This window comes from Balaenoptera acutorostrata, chromosome 3 (assembly GCF_949987535.1).
Source record: "Balaenoptera acutorostrata chromosome 3, mBalAcu1.1, whole genome shotgun sequence".
NCBI lineage: Eukaryota > Metazoa > Chordata > Mammalia > Artiodactyla > Balaenopteridae > Balaenoptera > Balaenoptera acutorostrata.
Window position 1 is genome coordinate 18,323,020 of NC_080066.1, and position 14,110 is coordinate 18,337,129.

At 44.7% G+C, this 14,110-nt stretch overlaps 1 protein-coding gene across 16 annotated transcripts in view; it reads right to left on the bottom strand.

The window, feature by feature from the left end:
- PARD3 (par-3 family cell polarity regulator) overlaps positions 1 to 14,110 on the bottom strand; it is a 635,042-nt gene that overhangs the window by 391,522 nt on the left and 229,410 nt on the right. The gene's annotated exons all lie outside the window — the stretch shown is intronic.

The window sequence follows — 14,110 nt, forward strand, 5'->3', positions numbered from 1 at the left end:
TTCCTAAAACGAGACTATGATGATGATGCTTCTGAACCCCCAAGATAACGATGGCATCACGTAAAACAACACACCTCTGAACAATGGCAGGGAGGTTTCATAGGCAGATTTGCCTGTAAAGAATAAATGCAACAGAGGGAAAATGCAGTAAAAATGTGAGAGCTCTATCACAGTATAACATTCCAAAAAACTAACAATAAAAAGCAAGTAGTTGGAGATACATGTATTTTATGATGGAAGTAAGGCTGTTGCATAACATACAGTTCTAAACTATCACTATTCCAAAAATTACTTTTTCTTCCCATAGGTCAATCTAGGAGTTTCTATAGTTAGGATCACACATATCGATACCTTTACTTTTTTTTTTTTTTTTTTTGCCCTTTGACTCAAGGACACACGTTTAAAAACATGGTAGGGAATTCCCTGATGGTCCAGTGGTTAGCACTCGGCGCTTTCATTGCCGGGGCCCAGGTTCGGTCCCTGGTCAGGGAACTAAGAATCTGCGAGCTGTGTAGCACAGCCAAAAGAAAAAAGAAAAGGAAAACTAAGAGACACTAGCACGGTTATATAGATTAGTGCAGTATGTTACCTACTCACAAGAAGGGAACCTAACGAGATAAATATTTAACAGTGTCATTTCAAACAATATGCCATGTAGGAGGGGGTAAGACATTCCCTACCTGAACAACCAAGGAGACCAACACCATCACAAGCTCCTACCTGTGGATGATCAAAGGTTACTGTCCCACAAGAGCTAACAGCATCCTTTAAGAAGGTAATATTTCATGGACAGAGATGCTTAATAAAGATATTGTGCTTCATCTGGAAATCACAGTGAAATCTATTCACCTACGACACTCCCCAGCTTATATTTCAGAGCTGGGATTTAATTCTGCTGTCCCTCAGGGTGACACACTGTGTCACCCACTGAGCCTTCAGACTAATTAGATTCCCAGTTTAAGAGTTATGCTCAACTAATAGCCTTGAGTGTATCAACCGCAAACCACAATGAACACATGCAAATGCTGTAGCCATCAGCTGGCTGACCCACTTGTCAGACATAATGTAAACCCCTCCCCCTCCCATCCCCGTTACCAAGGGCCACTGTTCCGTTTGTACCCATCCATGAGGTTACAACTGCATAACACTATTGTTGAAGTGTTAATAAAAAGCAAGACTGCACAGTAAGACAGAACAAAATGACTCTGAAATTGGCTAATCACACACATATGGGTTGACACCAAATTGGAGGAGGTAGCATTTGTTGTGATTTTACCATGAGCACATGCAGCTTCCCCTCAAAGAGATGACGGTAAAACTGGGAAAGAAGCCCTATGAACCTCAGAATCAAAGGTAATGATGTAATAATGAATTACTGTGTAGACATGGGCCAAAAAAAAAACTATTAAATCAGTTTGTAAGCTTTCTAATGACTGAACTCACTTTAATGACAGAGGCAACACTAAATCCTTAGTCATTCTCTGAGCCTTACTTGCTTTCATGGTTCATTAAAAACTCATTTAAGGGCTTCCCTGGTGGCGCAGTGGTTGAGAGTCTGCCTGCCAATGCAGGGGACACGGGTTCGGGCCCTGGTCTGGGAGGATCCCACATGCCGTGGAGCGGCTGGGCCCGTGAGCCACAACTACTGAGCCTGCGCATCTGGAGCCTGTGCTCTGCAACAAGAGAGGCCGCGACAGTGAGAGGCCCGCGCACCGCAATGAGGAGTGGCCCCCGCTCGCCGCAACTAGAGAAAGTCCTCGCACAGAAACGAAGACCCAACACAGCCAAAAATAAATATAAAAATAAATAAATAAATAAATTAGAATAGACAAACCTGGGCTAAAAAACACACAAAAAAAGCAAAAAACAAAACTCATTTAAATAAAGCTACAGTTTTACTGGTCGAGTAAGCAAAACAGCAAAAGAATATATTTCGGCCAGTGGTGTTTTATAATAGTAGTAATACAAGCTGTACTAATAAAAACAAGCTCACAACAGAAGGAGAATCTCAAGCTTGCCACTGAAAAACTTTAAATGTTATATAAGCAAGATTAATTCTCTGCTTCATCAGCATTTTAAAAATTAAGTGTATACTGTCTGATACAAAAAAAAAAAAAACCCACACCAAAAAACCCAGAGCTTAGAAGAGAACTCTAAATGCCATGAGCACGCTGAAGGCGTAGCCACTTTCCCTCCCGGCTAAGCTAAGAAAGGTGAGGAGCTGGAGTCCTTTCCCTGCACTGTACCTGGAGCCTCAACCTCAAATCTGTCTCAACTTCCAGCTCCGGGGCTTGAGAACTGAGAGGCAGCAGGTCCTCACCTATGGGTGCCCTGCCCCCGTCTCCTTGCCACTGCCAACCTCCTAACATACATCTCTCCAAAAGTGAGCGAGGGGTGGAAACAGGATTCAACAACAAGGTGTTTTAATCTGTACACAATTTAGCTTGTCAATCAGTACGCGTTACACATTGACTCAGGAAGCGCTGCATTAACGAATTGTAAATGAGAGACTCCCCCAGGAGTGACTCCTTTGATGAATGCCATAGTCTGGGGGTTGGGGATCTAAGTTTAAAAATATATGTATTATTAATCAAAAGTCCAACATCACGTAGAAAACAGACGGGCACAATGAGACAGGCGAAAACCATACACACACAGAGAGCCTTTCAATCAATGCTTCACTCTAAACTGTGATTAAAAGGTCCGCGACGAAAACCCACAGCCCCAGCGATGCGACTTGAGCTTTGCGGAGTATGTATGCGTGAATGACACTTCCCCTCTCTGTCTCACAAAGACATGCCATTGAACACGGACTCCACAGTCTAGAGCACCAGCCTCAACTATCCCCCACCCCTGAACCACAGACCAAAGGGATGAGAGGCTGCAACGTGATTGCTCAGCCCAGAAACGCAGCACCACAGTTACCACCAGGCAGGACCACTGCTCATGCCCGCCGTCCTGCACTTCTGGATTTCTGCCTCCACTTGGTGAGTCTGCTGAAGCTGAGTTGACACCTTGGTTAGGAAGCCCCTCTAGTCTTTTTTACCTCCTCAGCTAGCCAGATAAATTAAGCCAGGGCCTTTTCCACTGACGTGAAAACCTTGTCTCCGTATGCCCTCACCACCCCTGCACCTAGCAAGGTACAAACATCTACATGAGAGGGGAGCAGGAGTCGATTTAAGCCTCAAGTCGCAAGGGCAGCCTCCCATCCACCTGTGCCCTAGACTCTGTGCTGTATGGAGTGCATATGTATCAGGTGATTCCAGGCTCACAGGAGAAATCTGCCACGGCTCATCAAATAACCACCTCACAGAACAATGCGTTCACATACTCTCCCTAAGCAACCCATCCCTGATTCCACTGTTGAATATATGACAAATGACTCATCACTAAAATTCCTTGCCAGTCAAATCCGGTGAACTATAATACTTTATTTTTTTGGCAGTGGGTAGCGGAAAACTTCCCATCCTAAAACAGAAATTTAAAGGATCACTTCCTTAGTTCTAAATTTTGCAACTTATGTTTAAAATTAGAAGCACGAGAAAAGAAAACTTGGCTCTGGTTCCATCAAGCCATCAGTGCTGAGAAGGAGTTAAGCAGAAAGCATCTCGGCACAACGTTAGACCTAGAGATGGTGCAACAGAGGTAAGCAAATCATCATCTCTGGCATTTACAGGCAAGATCATACTTCCAACTGAAGGAACTCGCCTTGTTTCCAAGGCAACTTGCCATTTGTATAGGGGACTCACGTGGGGGTTAGTAATCCCTTAACTGCTAACTTCACAATTTGAACCAGACTCCTACTGATATCTTAGCTTCCATCTAAAAGCATCATCAGGAAAAAAGAGAGCTTAACTGCTTTAAAAGACAGGAATTCAGAAGATTCTATGGCATTCATTGACTTTGAGGAGCAGGAGAGGGACACAGGAGCAAAAGGTGACTAAGAAAAGCACAATAGAAGAACTGGGAGTCGCTGCTTCTCAGTCATTTGTTTCCCATTGAAGACGCATCAAACGCACCACTTCTGTTCACTCCAAGTTCTGAATGAAAGTTCAGTTTATACTGATATATAACAAAAAGTCAGTCTTCATTCTGACAACCACAAGCCAATATTAGCAAAAGATCAGAGTTCAACAAATTTGTTTTGTAAAATATAACACTAATGTTACATTACAAAATGCCTTTCAGTTTAATTTGCATGCAAAAAGACAAAGTGTGATTTTTAAATATCCACCCAGAGGCAAAGATGAAAAACTTCAAACATTTTCTGACTCCTTTTTGCTACACTCATTATCTCACCACCTTCTACAAAGGAGAGATAACGTGTCCTTGACATTATCCCAAATTATCTTCAGTATGCAAGACAATGCTGATTAAATTAAGCTCATTTTAATCAGCTGGCAGGTTTATTCAAAAAGTAACTAAATAATAAAATTCTTTATAACAACTACTCTTCATTAGTATAACCTGCTTAGCAATGGTTTTTTAAAAAGCGAACACAGAATAAATACTAATTGTGTGTCAATCCTTTCTCCTCCATATTTGACAGATGAAAGAAATACCTTAGAAGTTGAACATTTCCCCTAATCCACAAATCGCTTTAATACTAAAATTTCACACAAATCTTTTGAAATCCAGTGCCATCTAATGGATTTAGCCAAGCACAAAGAGTTTTGAAACCTTAATTTTTGGCAGAACATATTCTGAAGAAAGACAGAATCTCTGCTTTCCTTCCATTTACATCTCACAGAAAAACTCCCCATGGCTGACCTGGAACTGGGGCGGTGGGCGGGGGGCAGTCAAGTCAAGGTCATCCCATCATTTGCAGTGCCCTCCACTCCTTTCATAAGGGCAAGGTTGCCAGTCTTGGATGGGTTCCCCAGGACGACTGAGGCTCAGAGAGGTGACCCCTCCCAGCTGTGGGACCTGGACAGTTCCACCACATTTTGGGTCTCAGTGCTGCATAGGGCTGTTGCATATGTTATTTTACTTAATTCTGAGCAAGTGCTTGGAAGGGTTCCTGCAGGTCGCAAGTACTCAATAAACATCAGCTACCATGATGATTTCAGAGAGCGTCAAGAGATTGAGGTTATCACCCGAGGAAGATGAAGGGCTCCAGGACTAAGTTCAGCCATGTGAACTTCATCCTGAAAACCCTGGGGCAGCCCTGAATGCACAGCAGTGTAATCTGCATTTCTTCTGCAGAAGGCTTGGAGGAGTCTGGAGAAAGGACTGAAAGGGTAAACACAGCAGCTCGTCAGTCCAATAGCGAAGAAGTCAGGAGGGCCTAGACTCATGGGAAAGCAGTGGAGTGAAAACACAATTAACACAAATAATTATTAAAACGCAAGGCTGAGACTTATTTAAAAGGCTTTGGTGCTTGGTGGGTGAGTGGCGCCTCGGAGGAGGGGGCAAATCTGAGATGTCTAGGCTTGGGTGGCTGGGCAGGGGGCAAGTATAAGGACGAAGAAGTTTGGGATGAAAAACGATGCATTCAGATTGAGGTACATCCAGGATCCAATTCCCAGCAGACACCTGGAGTTGGGGTCCATGGTGGGAAGGGGAGTTCAAGACTAATGACATGGAACTGGGCGATGTCACTGGTGGATGGTGGGTGAAGCCAGGAGTTTATTTAAAGTCCCGATCTGGATGTGGAGCATGTAGTGAAATCAGAACCAAACCGCCACAAAGCTGAGATTGCAGGCTTCTCTCCTCTTCCTCCAATTTCATTTTGGAAGAAATTTGAGAATTGACTGAACAATGTAAGTAAACTCAAGGAAACCAGGAAAGGGAAAGTATCACGGGGTAGTGATCAGTAGTATTTAAATACCACCAGGAGGCATATTAGCACTTTCTCAAGGAAGGTGACATCAATACATATTTTCAACAAGTGGGACCTAAAGCTACTGCAATACCCGTGCTAAAATAATTTCAATAATAGGGAATGAATAGTAAAAGAATAGGAAAAAAAACTTAATTTTTAGTCCACTGATATACAAAAAGTAGACACTCAGGTATTTGTTCAAATAACACTAAGCAAATAAATTCATCTTCACAATATGCTGTCTCAACAGATGAGGATTCTGTAAACAGCTCTTCGTTTTCTTGTGAAAAGGTCTATTTCTTTCATCTTCGTGTCCCACCCTGCTCCTGCCTGAAAGGTGCCCCAATAAATACATGATGAATTAATATCAGTTTGCATATCTATTTTGCAACCCCTTTGAAAAGTATAGGCAAGCTAATACCAGCGTCTCATCCACTGCAAGTCCTCAGGGCATCATGCGCTAACCTCATGCCTTTGCTTGCACACCCAGAAAACCACAGCCTGCAAGGAGAAAGAGATCAGTGCAGCCTGTACCTTAGTTCACGGAATGAGACCAATTACCCATGTCATCGTCCTCCTACTTTTCCAACACTCTAGCATCGAGATCTTACTATTTATTCTCTGAAGCCAGAAGTACTTTTGAAGTAGGCTGAGGCTAGAATCTCGGGAAACAGTAGGCTGATGCAAAACAAAGAGCCAAGGACGTTCCCGGAGTCCCTGACCCTCCAGCTGCGGTTTCCGCCTTTCCTATAGGAAGGATCACAACTTGCACTGCTGTATTATACAAGGCTGCACCGGCGTATAAGGCCCATCACCTACTTCACTTTACTTATTCTTTTACTCACAACATGCACCTACTATGTGCCAAGAAATGAACGAAATGAAAGAATGAACCTTCTCCACAGCAAAAACAAAATGCACAGAGGCATTGAATTCTGCATGTAGTTGCAGCAGATTCACAGATCTCCCCTCTAAAAGAAGGAAGACAGAATTAAAGGCACATTTTCTAACATTCAATTAAATATCAATACACATTTCTTAAATTCCACCACATCACTCTGATAACCACAGTTATATATTAGCGGTAAATCTCTCCTCAATATCCTCAAATTCTCTTTATTTCTTTGAAGTAGTCCTGCTACTTTCTCTGCTCCCTCATCCCATTTTACTACATAAATGTTCAAAGTTAAAACCCAGAAATAAGGAATCACTTTACATGGATTGGAATAAAAGAGAATCATAAACAAAACTCCTGACTATTTAAAAAATGTGGGACTTCCCTGGTGGCGCAGTGGTTAAGAATCCGCCTGCCCCGATGCAGGGGACACAGGTTTGAGCCCTGGTCCAGGAAGATCCCACATGCCACGAAGCAACTAAGCCCATGCGCCACAACTCAACTACTGAAGCCCGCGTGCCACAACTACTGAAGCCCGCATGCCTAGAGCCCGTGCTCCGCAAGAAGAGAAGCCACCGCAATGAGAAGCCCGCGCACTGCAACAAAGAGTAGCCCCCGCTCACCACAACTAAAGAAAGCCTGCGCACAGTAAAGAAGACCCAACGAAGCCAAAAATTAATTAATTAATTTTTTAAAATAAAATAAAAAATGTGATTACAGTAACAGCAGCAGCAGTAGCAACCAAGTGATACTAATGGCAGGAGCTGACCCTTCTTATCCTCAAAATACAAAGAGCACTGCTGTCACACCCTCTCAACACCCAGGGAAACGAGAAACCTACAGGGTTGCATTAACTGGCTGTGGTCCACCGCCACTTATAATTGGCAAAACCTCCCAAGTGTGCTTGAAGCCAATGGTTTCGCTCTGAATCCCTGCAGGACAAACATTATTTCCCACAGATCACCACATTTCCTTGTAAAAGGATCTCACACCTTTTTAGAAGGCAGTACCCACCCCCAGAAAACCAACCACCACTGGGGGATCCTGAACCCTGGATTCCAGGGTCCTTGGTTGAACCTCTGCTGTGACGCTTTGCCCTGTCTGTACGTCTGTACAGTGGTCTCTGCGCATCACCCTGCTCTCCCCCGATGAAGTCAACACAGTCAATACCTTGGACACAATATAAGGAATTTAAAACAACAGTATGAATGACCCAAGGACTGAAAGAAAAGGTGAGAGAGACAACGATGTAGAAGAAAGTAACAACAGGAAACCATCTGCAAGCCGAGGAGACCCCGGGGATTCTGGATCCGGTGGCAAACCAACCCAGAACCTGACTGCTATGGGGCCCACACTCCTCACCAAGAGTTTTATCTCTGAAACCACTGAAAATGCTGGAAATGTCTTAATGATCCAGAAGCTGGAAACTGCTTAGACAATTAAATCACTCTCACACACAAGAGACCCCACAGACCGTACAGTCTGTCTACACAGTCATGATAGCAAACGCAGAAAAGGCCACTGCTGGGACATTTAAACACAGTTCCTACAACCTTGCAAACTAGCCTAAAAGAAAGGAAAATACAAACTCCCAAACTGGCCAAATTAGTGCTTACTGTAAAACACAAATCTAATTAGACACTTAACATCAAAATTGCTAGAAATAAACACACACTTCATGTAAACAAACCATTAATGGGCTGTTGCTTTTTCTTTGGAAGAAGCACATTATTTATATACTGCTGCCACCTTAAAACTGGCCTGACTCAATCCTGTCAGACAGTGAAACACACTTAGGCAAGTGGTAAATTAGGAGGGGGAAAAAAAAGTCACTTCACAAATTGTGACACCACTGTCATAAATGAATAAAACAGAATGTTGCACAAGACTGTATAAAGACAAGATCTTTATTCAATACTTTCACCTAGAAAGAAAGGCTGAATTAAACTTCTACATGTGATGAAACTATAAGTTCACTTATCAGTTTCCCCTCATAAAATAACAGTAATGGAAAACCCCTCAAATTAGTGATCCAGAGTTCCTGGTGTCAAATATTCCCAGTGGAGCCTTCAAAACCACAAGAGAGTCAGGAAATCTGAGCGGCAGCTTGCATGGGCGCTCCGGGAAGACTGGCCGCTGTGCCCTAACCTGGCCGCCTTCCTGGAAGCTACCACCAGGTGACGTCCCTGGGATGCACGCTCCCTGATAAACAAGGCACAACACGCGTGCAAAGAAATGGGTCTGACTGATGAGAATCTAACGATAGCTGTCTCGGTCACAGGACTTGAAAGAAAAGAAGCTTTGCAAAGACACAACACCAATACTCCAAGCACTCTGGAAAGCACTTCCACCCCGGGAATTTGCTCTTCGGAGGCAGCTGTCAGCTTCATTCCACTTCATGGAGGATGAGCTCAGGGGCTGGACCCCAGATATTGCGGTCTCTGTACCATCAGTGCCAGGCGGGACACAGGTGCCAGGGTGAACAGAGCAGCAGATCTGCTGGGGTGAAGCCCTGAGAGAGGCGGGGCCGAGAAGCTGGGCAGAAAGAATGAAGCACAGAAAGTCTTCGAGGGCGAAGGAGAGTCACCGGGCCAGAGGCTGCAGAGGAAGAAGAGGGAGGCGGGGCCACGGCCCCTCCTGCAGGGCAGCTCTGATCCCTGGGGGAGGGCTGCTGAGTTTCCACCCTCTTTCAAACGGAGAAAGCAAACGCACAGGTTCTCATACACCTGGAACAACAATCCTTGATTTGCAAACAAATAATACAGCTTCACAATGCCTTATCCACGATTCCAACATCAAATGGCTCCAGAAACGAACCTGTTTTTGTAAGTTTCTGAGAAGCATATTTGCTGGCAAAACCGAATCTGGACCAATGCAAGATTATTTATAATATGCATTTACTCGCATGTTGGTGAGAAGGCACATGTCCCCGCAGAGCCGTCAATGATTGGACTACAGAGTTCTGCCTTCAGCATCACAGGGGATGTTACATGTTCTGATCACCTTCCCTACTGCCTTTCTAAAATGGGAAAAAATCTGGACTCTAACATCTGGCCGTAGGGATTTCAGGCAAGGCATCTTGGAGCTCCCAGTGGTGTGCTGGCTCTCGAGAACTCACGGTTAAATTTTCAGGAATTCTGCAAACCCACTGTTAACATAGTCATCATTAAAATTTACTTACAATTAAATAAATTCAGTTAAAATCAAAGGTAAGCAATAAATAAAAACTCACCCCTTCCTAATTACAGTACTGTGGTCTGAGGATATGCATGTCTCTCTCATCCACAGGGTGGAAATGTTACACAATGGTGTAAATGGTGTGTTTCCAACTCCACGCTCACTGACGACGTCACACTGGTTCTTGAAATGGGCCGCGGTAGAGCATTCACACCACAGAAACCAACAAACTCTACAAATCAGTGGGTTGGTGAACATTTACAGGCACATCTGTGCTTTAGGCTCTCTTGACACTCTGAAGACAGAGATGAGCCATGAGTACCTCTCGATGGTAGAGCTCAGAACGGGCTCCAGTGCACAACAGACAGCGTAGAAGGGGAATTTGAGAGACATCTATGGAGCAGAAACTTCAGGAACCCCAGGGCCCTTTTCCCAGGGTTCCGTTAGCAATCAGAGAACAAGCCCTGCAGGAAGCCTCCTTCCTGGCCTCCTACCCCATTCCCAGGGCATTACTTAGGGGTCAGCTCCCAACTGCCAGCAGGCATCAGGGAGGGATTAACCATTTTATTCAATGTTAAGGCCCCAGGGCCTCAATCTGTGCCTTGCACATAGTAGGTACACAGTAAATATTTACTGAAGGAATGAATGAATCCTCCAAAGCACCTTGTGGTCCAATACACGCTATATTTCAAATCCCGTAAGGTAAGAAAAAGTGCCAAACAAACAGACCATTTGCTAAACCTCTTCTAGTAGAAGAATTCATGAGGTGAAAAAAATGAGTACTCTATTATATTTATAAAGATAGAAGTATATGAAATTTCCTTTGCTTTCTGATTTAAGTAAGTAGTTTTGCTTGAGTCTGAAATCTATTACTTGCAATATTGTTTCTATGAAAAAAACAACAGAGTTCTAAATAACTGATTTTAAAATGAGGTTTTAGAGCACAAATTCATTCCTAAGTTGGAGATAGAAGCCTAAATATATAGTCACCATAGCAACTTTTTCACAAGCTCTCATAGTTTTAATTTGAGATACAGGTAAAATTTTAAAGAAAAAAAAAACCCACCATTCAAAACAATTAAATAATCAAAACATTCCATAAAGACATATTCACAATAATATAGAAAATACAGGAGCCAATTTTTCAGGAGATAAAGTTAATGTTTCTTTCCTAATCTTAATACATTATTTATAAGACACTCGGAAGGTTTCTTATTTGTTGCCTAAGAGAACCATCATCCTGTACATAACTGTGTGTAACTGATATTTCACACATGGTATCTGCATGAGAAACACAAATGCAAAGAGGAGGGAAGGATTTCCAGTGCATATGCACCTAACATTCTAAATGCTTCCTCTACAGAAATGGAAATTTAAACCTCCCCCATCTGTAGTATGAGACTCAAAAAGCCTTCCGCCCTAAGATCTAATCTATGTTCCTGAAGGAATAACAAAGTTCTCTTATTCTATGCATCCTCAACAGATGAAGTCTGGCCTCACGGGCAACCTCCAATTTGAATCTTGTGCAAACCCCCTGAAGCCTAAGACGGCACACCCTCTCCTGCTGACAGCATAACCTCTGTCTCCTGAACTGAGGAAGCCACAGGTCTGTAACAGGACAATCCATCTTGCGTGGCAGGTGTCGGATCACAGCGAGGAGTGGCTCTGGGCAGTTCTGCTGCCTCACCTGCTGCTGTTTTTCAGAACCATCTCTGCACACAGCAGCTACAGGAAGCCCAGGACAAAGCATGTTCTTTAGCCCTGGTGCACTGCACTTTAAGAAAACCCACCATATATCTTTATCCCACAAATAGTGAATACTAAGTGCCATAGGGACCCACTCCATCCAGAAAAATATCCTTACAATAATTTTTAGGGACCTCCCTGGTGGTCCAGCAGTTAAGACTCCTGCTTCCGGGCTTCCCTGGTGGCGCAGTGGTTGAGAATCTGCCTGCTAATGCAGGGGACGCGGGTTCGAGCCCTGGTCTGGGAAGATCCCACATGCCGCGGAGCGGCTGGGCCCGTGAGCCACAATTACTGAGCCTGCGCGTCTGGAGCCTGTGCTCCGCAACAAGAGAGGCCGTGACAGTGAGAGGCCCGCGCACCGTGATGAAGAGTGGCCCCCGCTTGCCACAACTGGAGAAAGCCCTAGCACAGAAACGAAGACCCAACATAGCAATCAATCAATCAATCAATTAATCAATAAAAAAATAAATCTTTAAAAAAAAAAGACTCCTGCTTCCAATGCAGGGGGTGCTGGTTCGATTCCTGGTCAGAGAACTAAGATCCCACATGCTGGAGACCTACAAGATGGCAGAGGAGTAAGACATGGAGATCACCCTCCCCCCCACAAATACATGAGAAATACATCTACATGTGGGACAACTCCTACAAAACACCTACTGAATGTTGGCAGAAGACCTCAGACTTCTGAAAAGGCAAGAAATTCCTCACGTACCTGGGTAGAGCAAAAGAAAAAAGAAAAAACAGAGACAAAAGAATAGGGAAGGGACCTGCACCTCTGGGAGGGAGCCGTGAAGGAGGAAAGGTTTCCACACACTAGGAAGCCCCTTCACGGGCAGAGACGGCGGGTGGCAGAGGGGGGAAGCTTCGGAGCCACGGAGGAGAGTGCAGCAACAGGGGTGCGGAGGGCAAAGCGGAGAGATTCCCGCACAGAGGATCGGTGCCGACCAGCACTCACCAGCCTGAGAGGCTTGTCTGCTCACCCGCCGGGGTGGGCGGGGGCTGGGAGCCGAGGCTCGGGCTTCTGTCGGATCGCAGGGAGAGGCCTGGGGTTGGCAGCGTGAACACAGCCTGAAGGGGTTAGTGCGCCACAGCTAGCTGGGAAGGAGTCCAGGAAAAGGTCTGGAGCTGCCGAACAGGCAAGAGACTTTTTCTTGCCACTTTGCGTGAGGAGAGGGATTCAGAGCGCCGCCGAAAGGAGCTCCAGAGACAGGCGCGAGCCGCGGCTATCAGCGTGGATCCCAGAGGCGGGCATGAGACACTAAGGCTGCTGCTGCCACCACCAAGAAGCCTGTGTGCGAGCCCAGGTCACTCTCCACACCGCCCCTCCTGGGAGCCTGTGCAGCCCGCCACTGCCAGGGTCCCGTGATCCAGGGACAACTTCCCGGGGAGAATGCACGGCGCGCCTCAGGCTGGTGCAACGTCACGCCGACCTCTACCGCCGCAGGCTCGCCCCGCATCCGTACCCCTCCCTCCCCCCGGCCTGAGTGAGCCAGAGCCCCCGAATCAGCTGCTACTGTGACCCCGTCCTGTCTGAGCGAAGTAGAGATGCCCTCAGGTGACCTAAACGCAGAGACGGGTCCAAATCCAAAGCTGAACCCCAGGAGCTGTGGGAACAAAGAAGAGAAAGGGAAATCTCTCCCAGCAGCCTCAGGAGCACTGGATTAAATCCCCACAATCAACTTGATGTACCCTGCATCTGTGGAATACCTGAATAGAGACTACGAATCACCCCAATATTGAGGTGGTGGACTTTGGGAGCAATGGTAGACTTGGGGTTTGCTTTCTGCATCTAATTTTTTTCTGGTTTTATGTTTCTCTTAGTTTAGTATTTAGAATCTATTATCATTGGTAGATTTGTTTATTGATTTGGTTGCTCTCTTCCTTTTCTTTTATATATAGATAAATATTTTTTTTCCTTTTTCTCTTTTTGTGAGTGTGTATGTGTATGCTTGTTTCTGTTACTTTGTCTATATAGCTTTGCTTTTACCATTTGTCCTAGGGTTCTGTCTCTCCTTTTTTTTTTTTTCTAAGTATAGATTTTAGTGCTTATTACCATTGGTGGACTTGTTTTTTGGTTTGGCTGCTCTCTTCTTTCTTTCTTTCCTTTTTTATTCTTTTTTTATTACTTTTTATTTTTTAATTTTTAACAATTTTTTCATTTTTTATTTTAATAACTTTTTCTTTCTTTCTTTCTTTTTTTCTCCCTTTTCTTCTGAACCATGTGGCTGACATCGTCTTGGTGCTCCGGCCTGGAGTCAGGCCTGAGCGTCTGAGTTAGGAGAGCCAAGTTACGGACATTGGTCCACCAGAGACCTCCCAGCCCCACATAATATCAATCAGTGAGAGCTCTCCCAGAGGTCTCCGTCTCAACACTAAGACCCAGCTCCACCCAACGACCAGCAAGCTCCAGTGCTGGACACCCCATGACAAACAACAAGCAAGACAGGAACACAGTCCCACCCATTAGA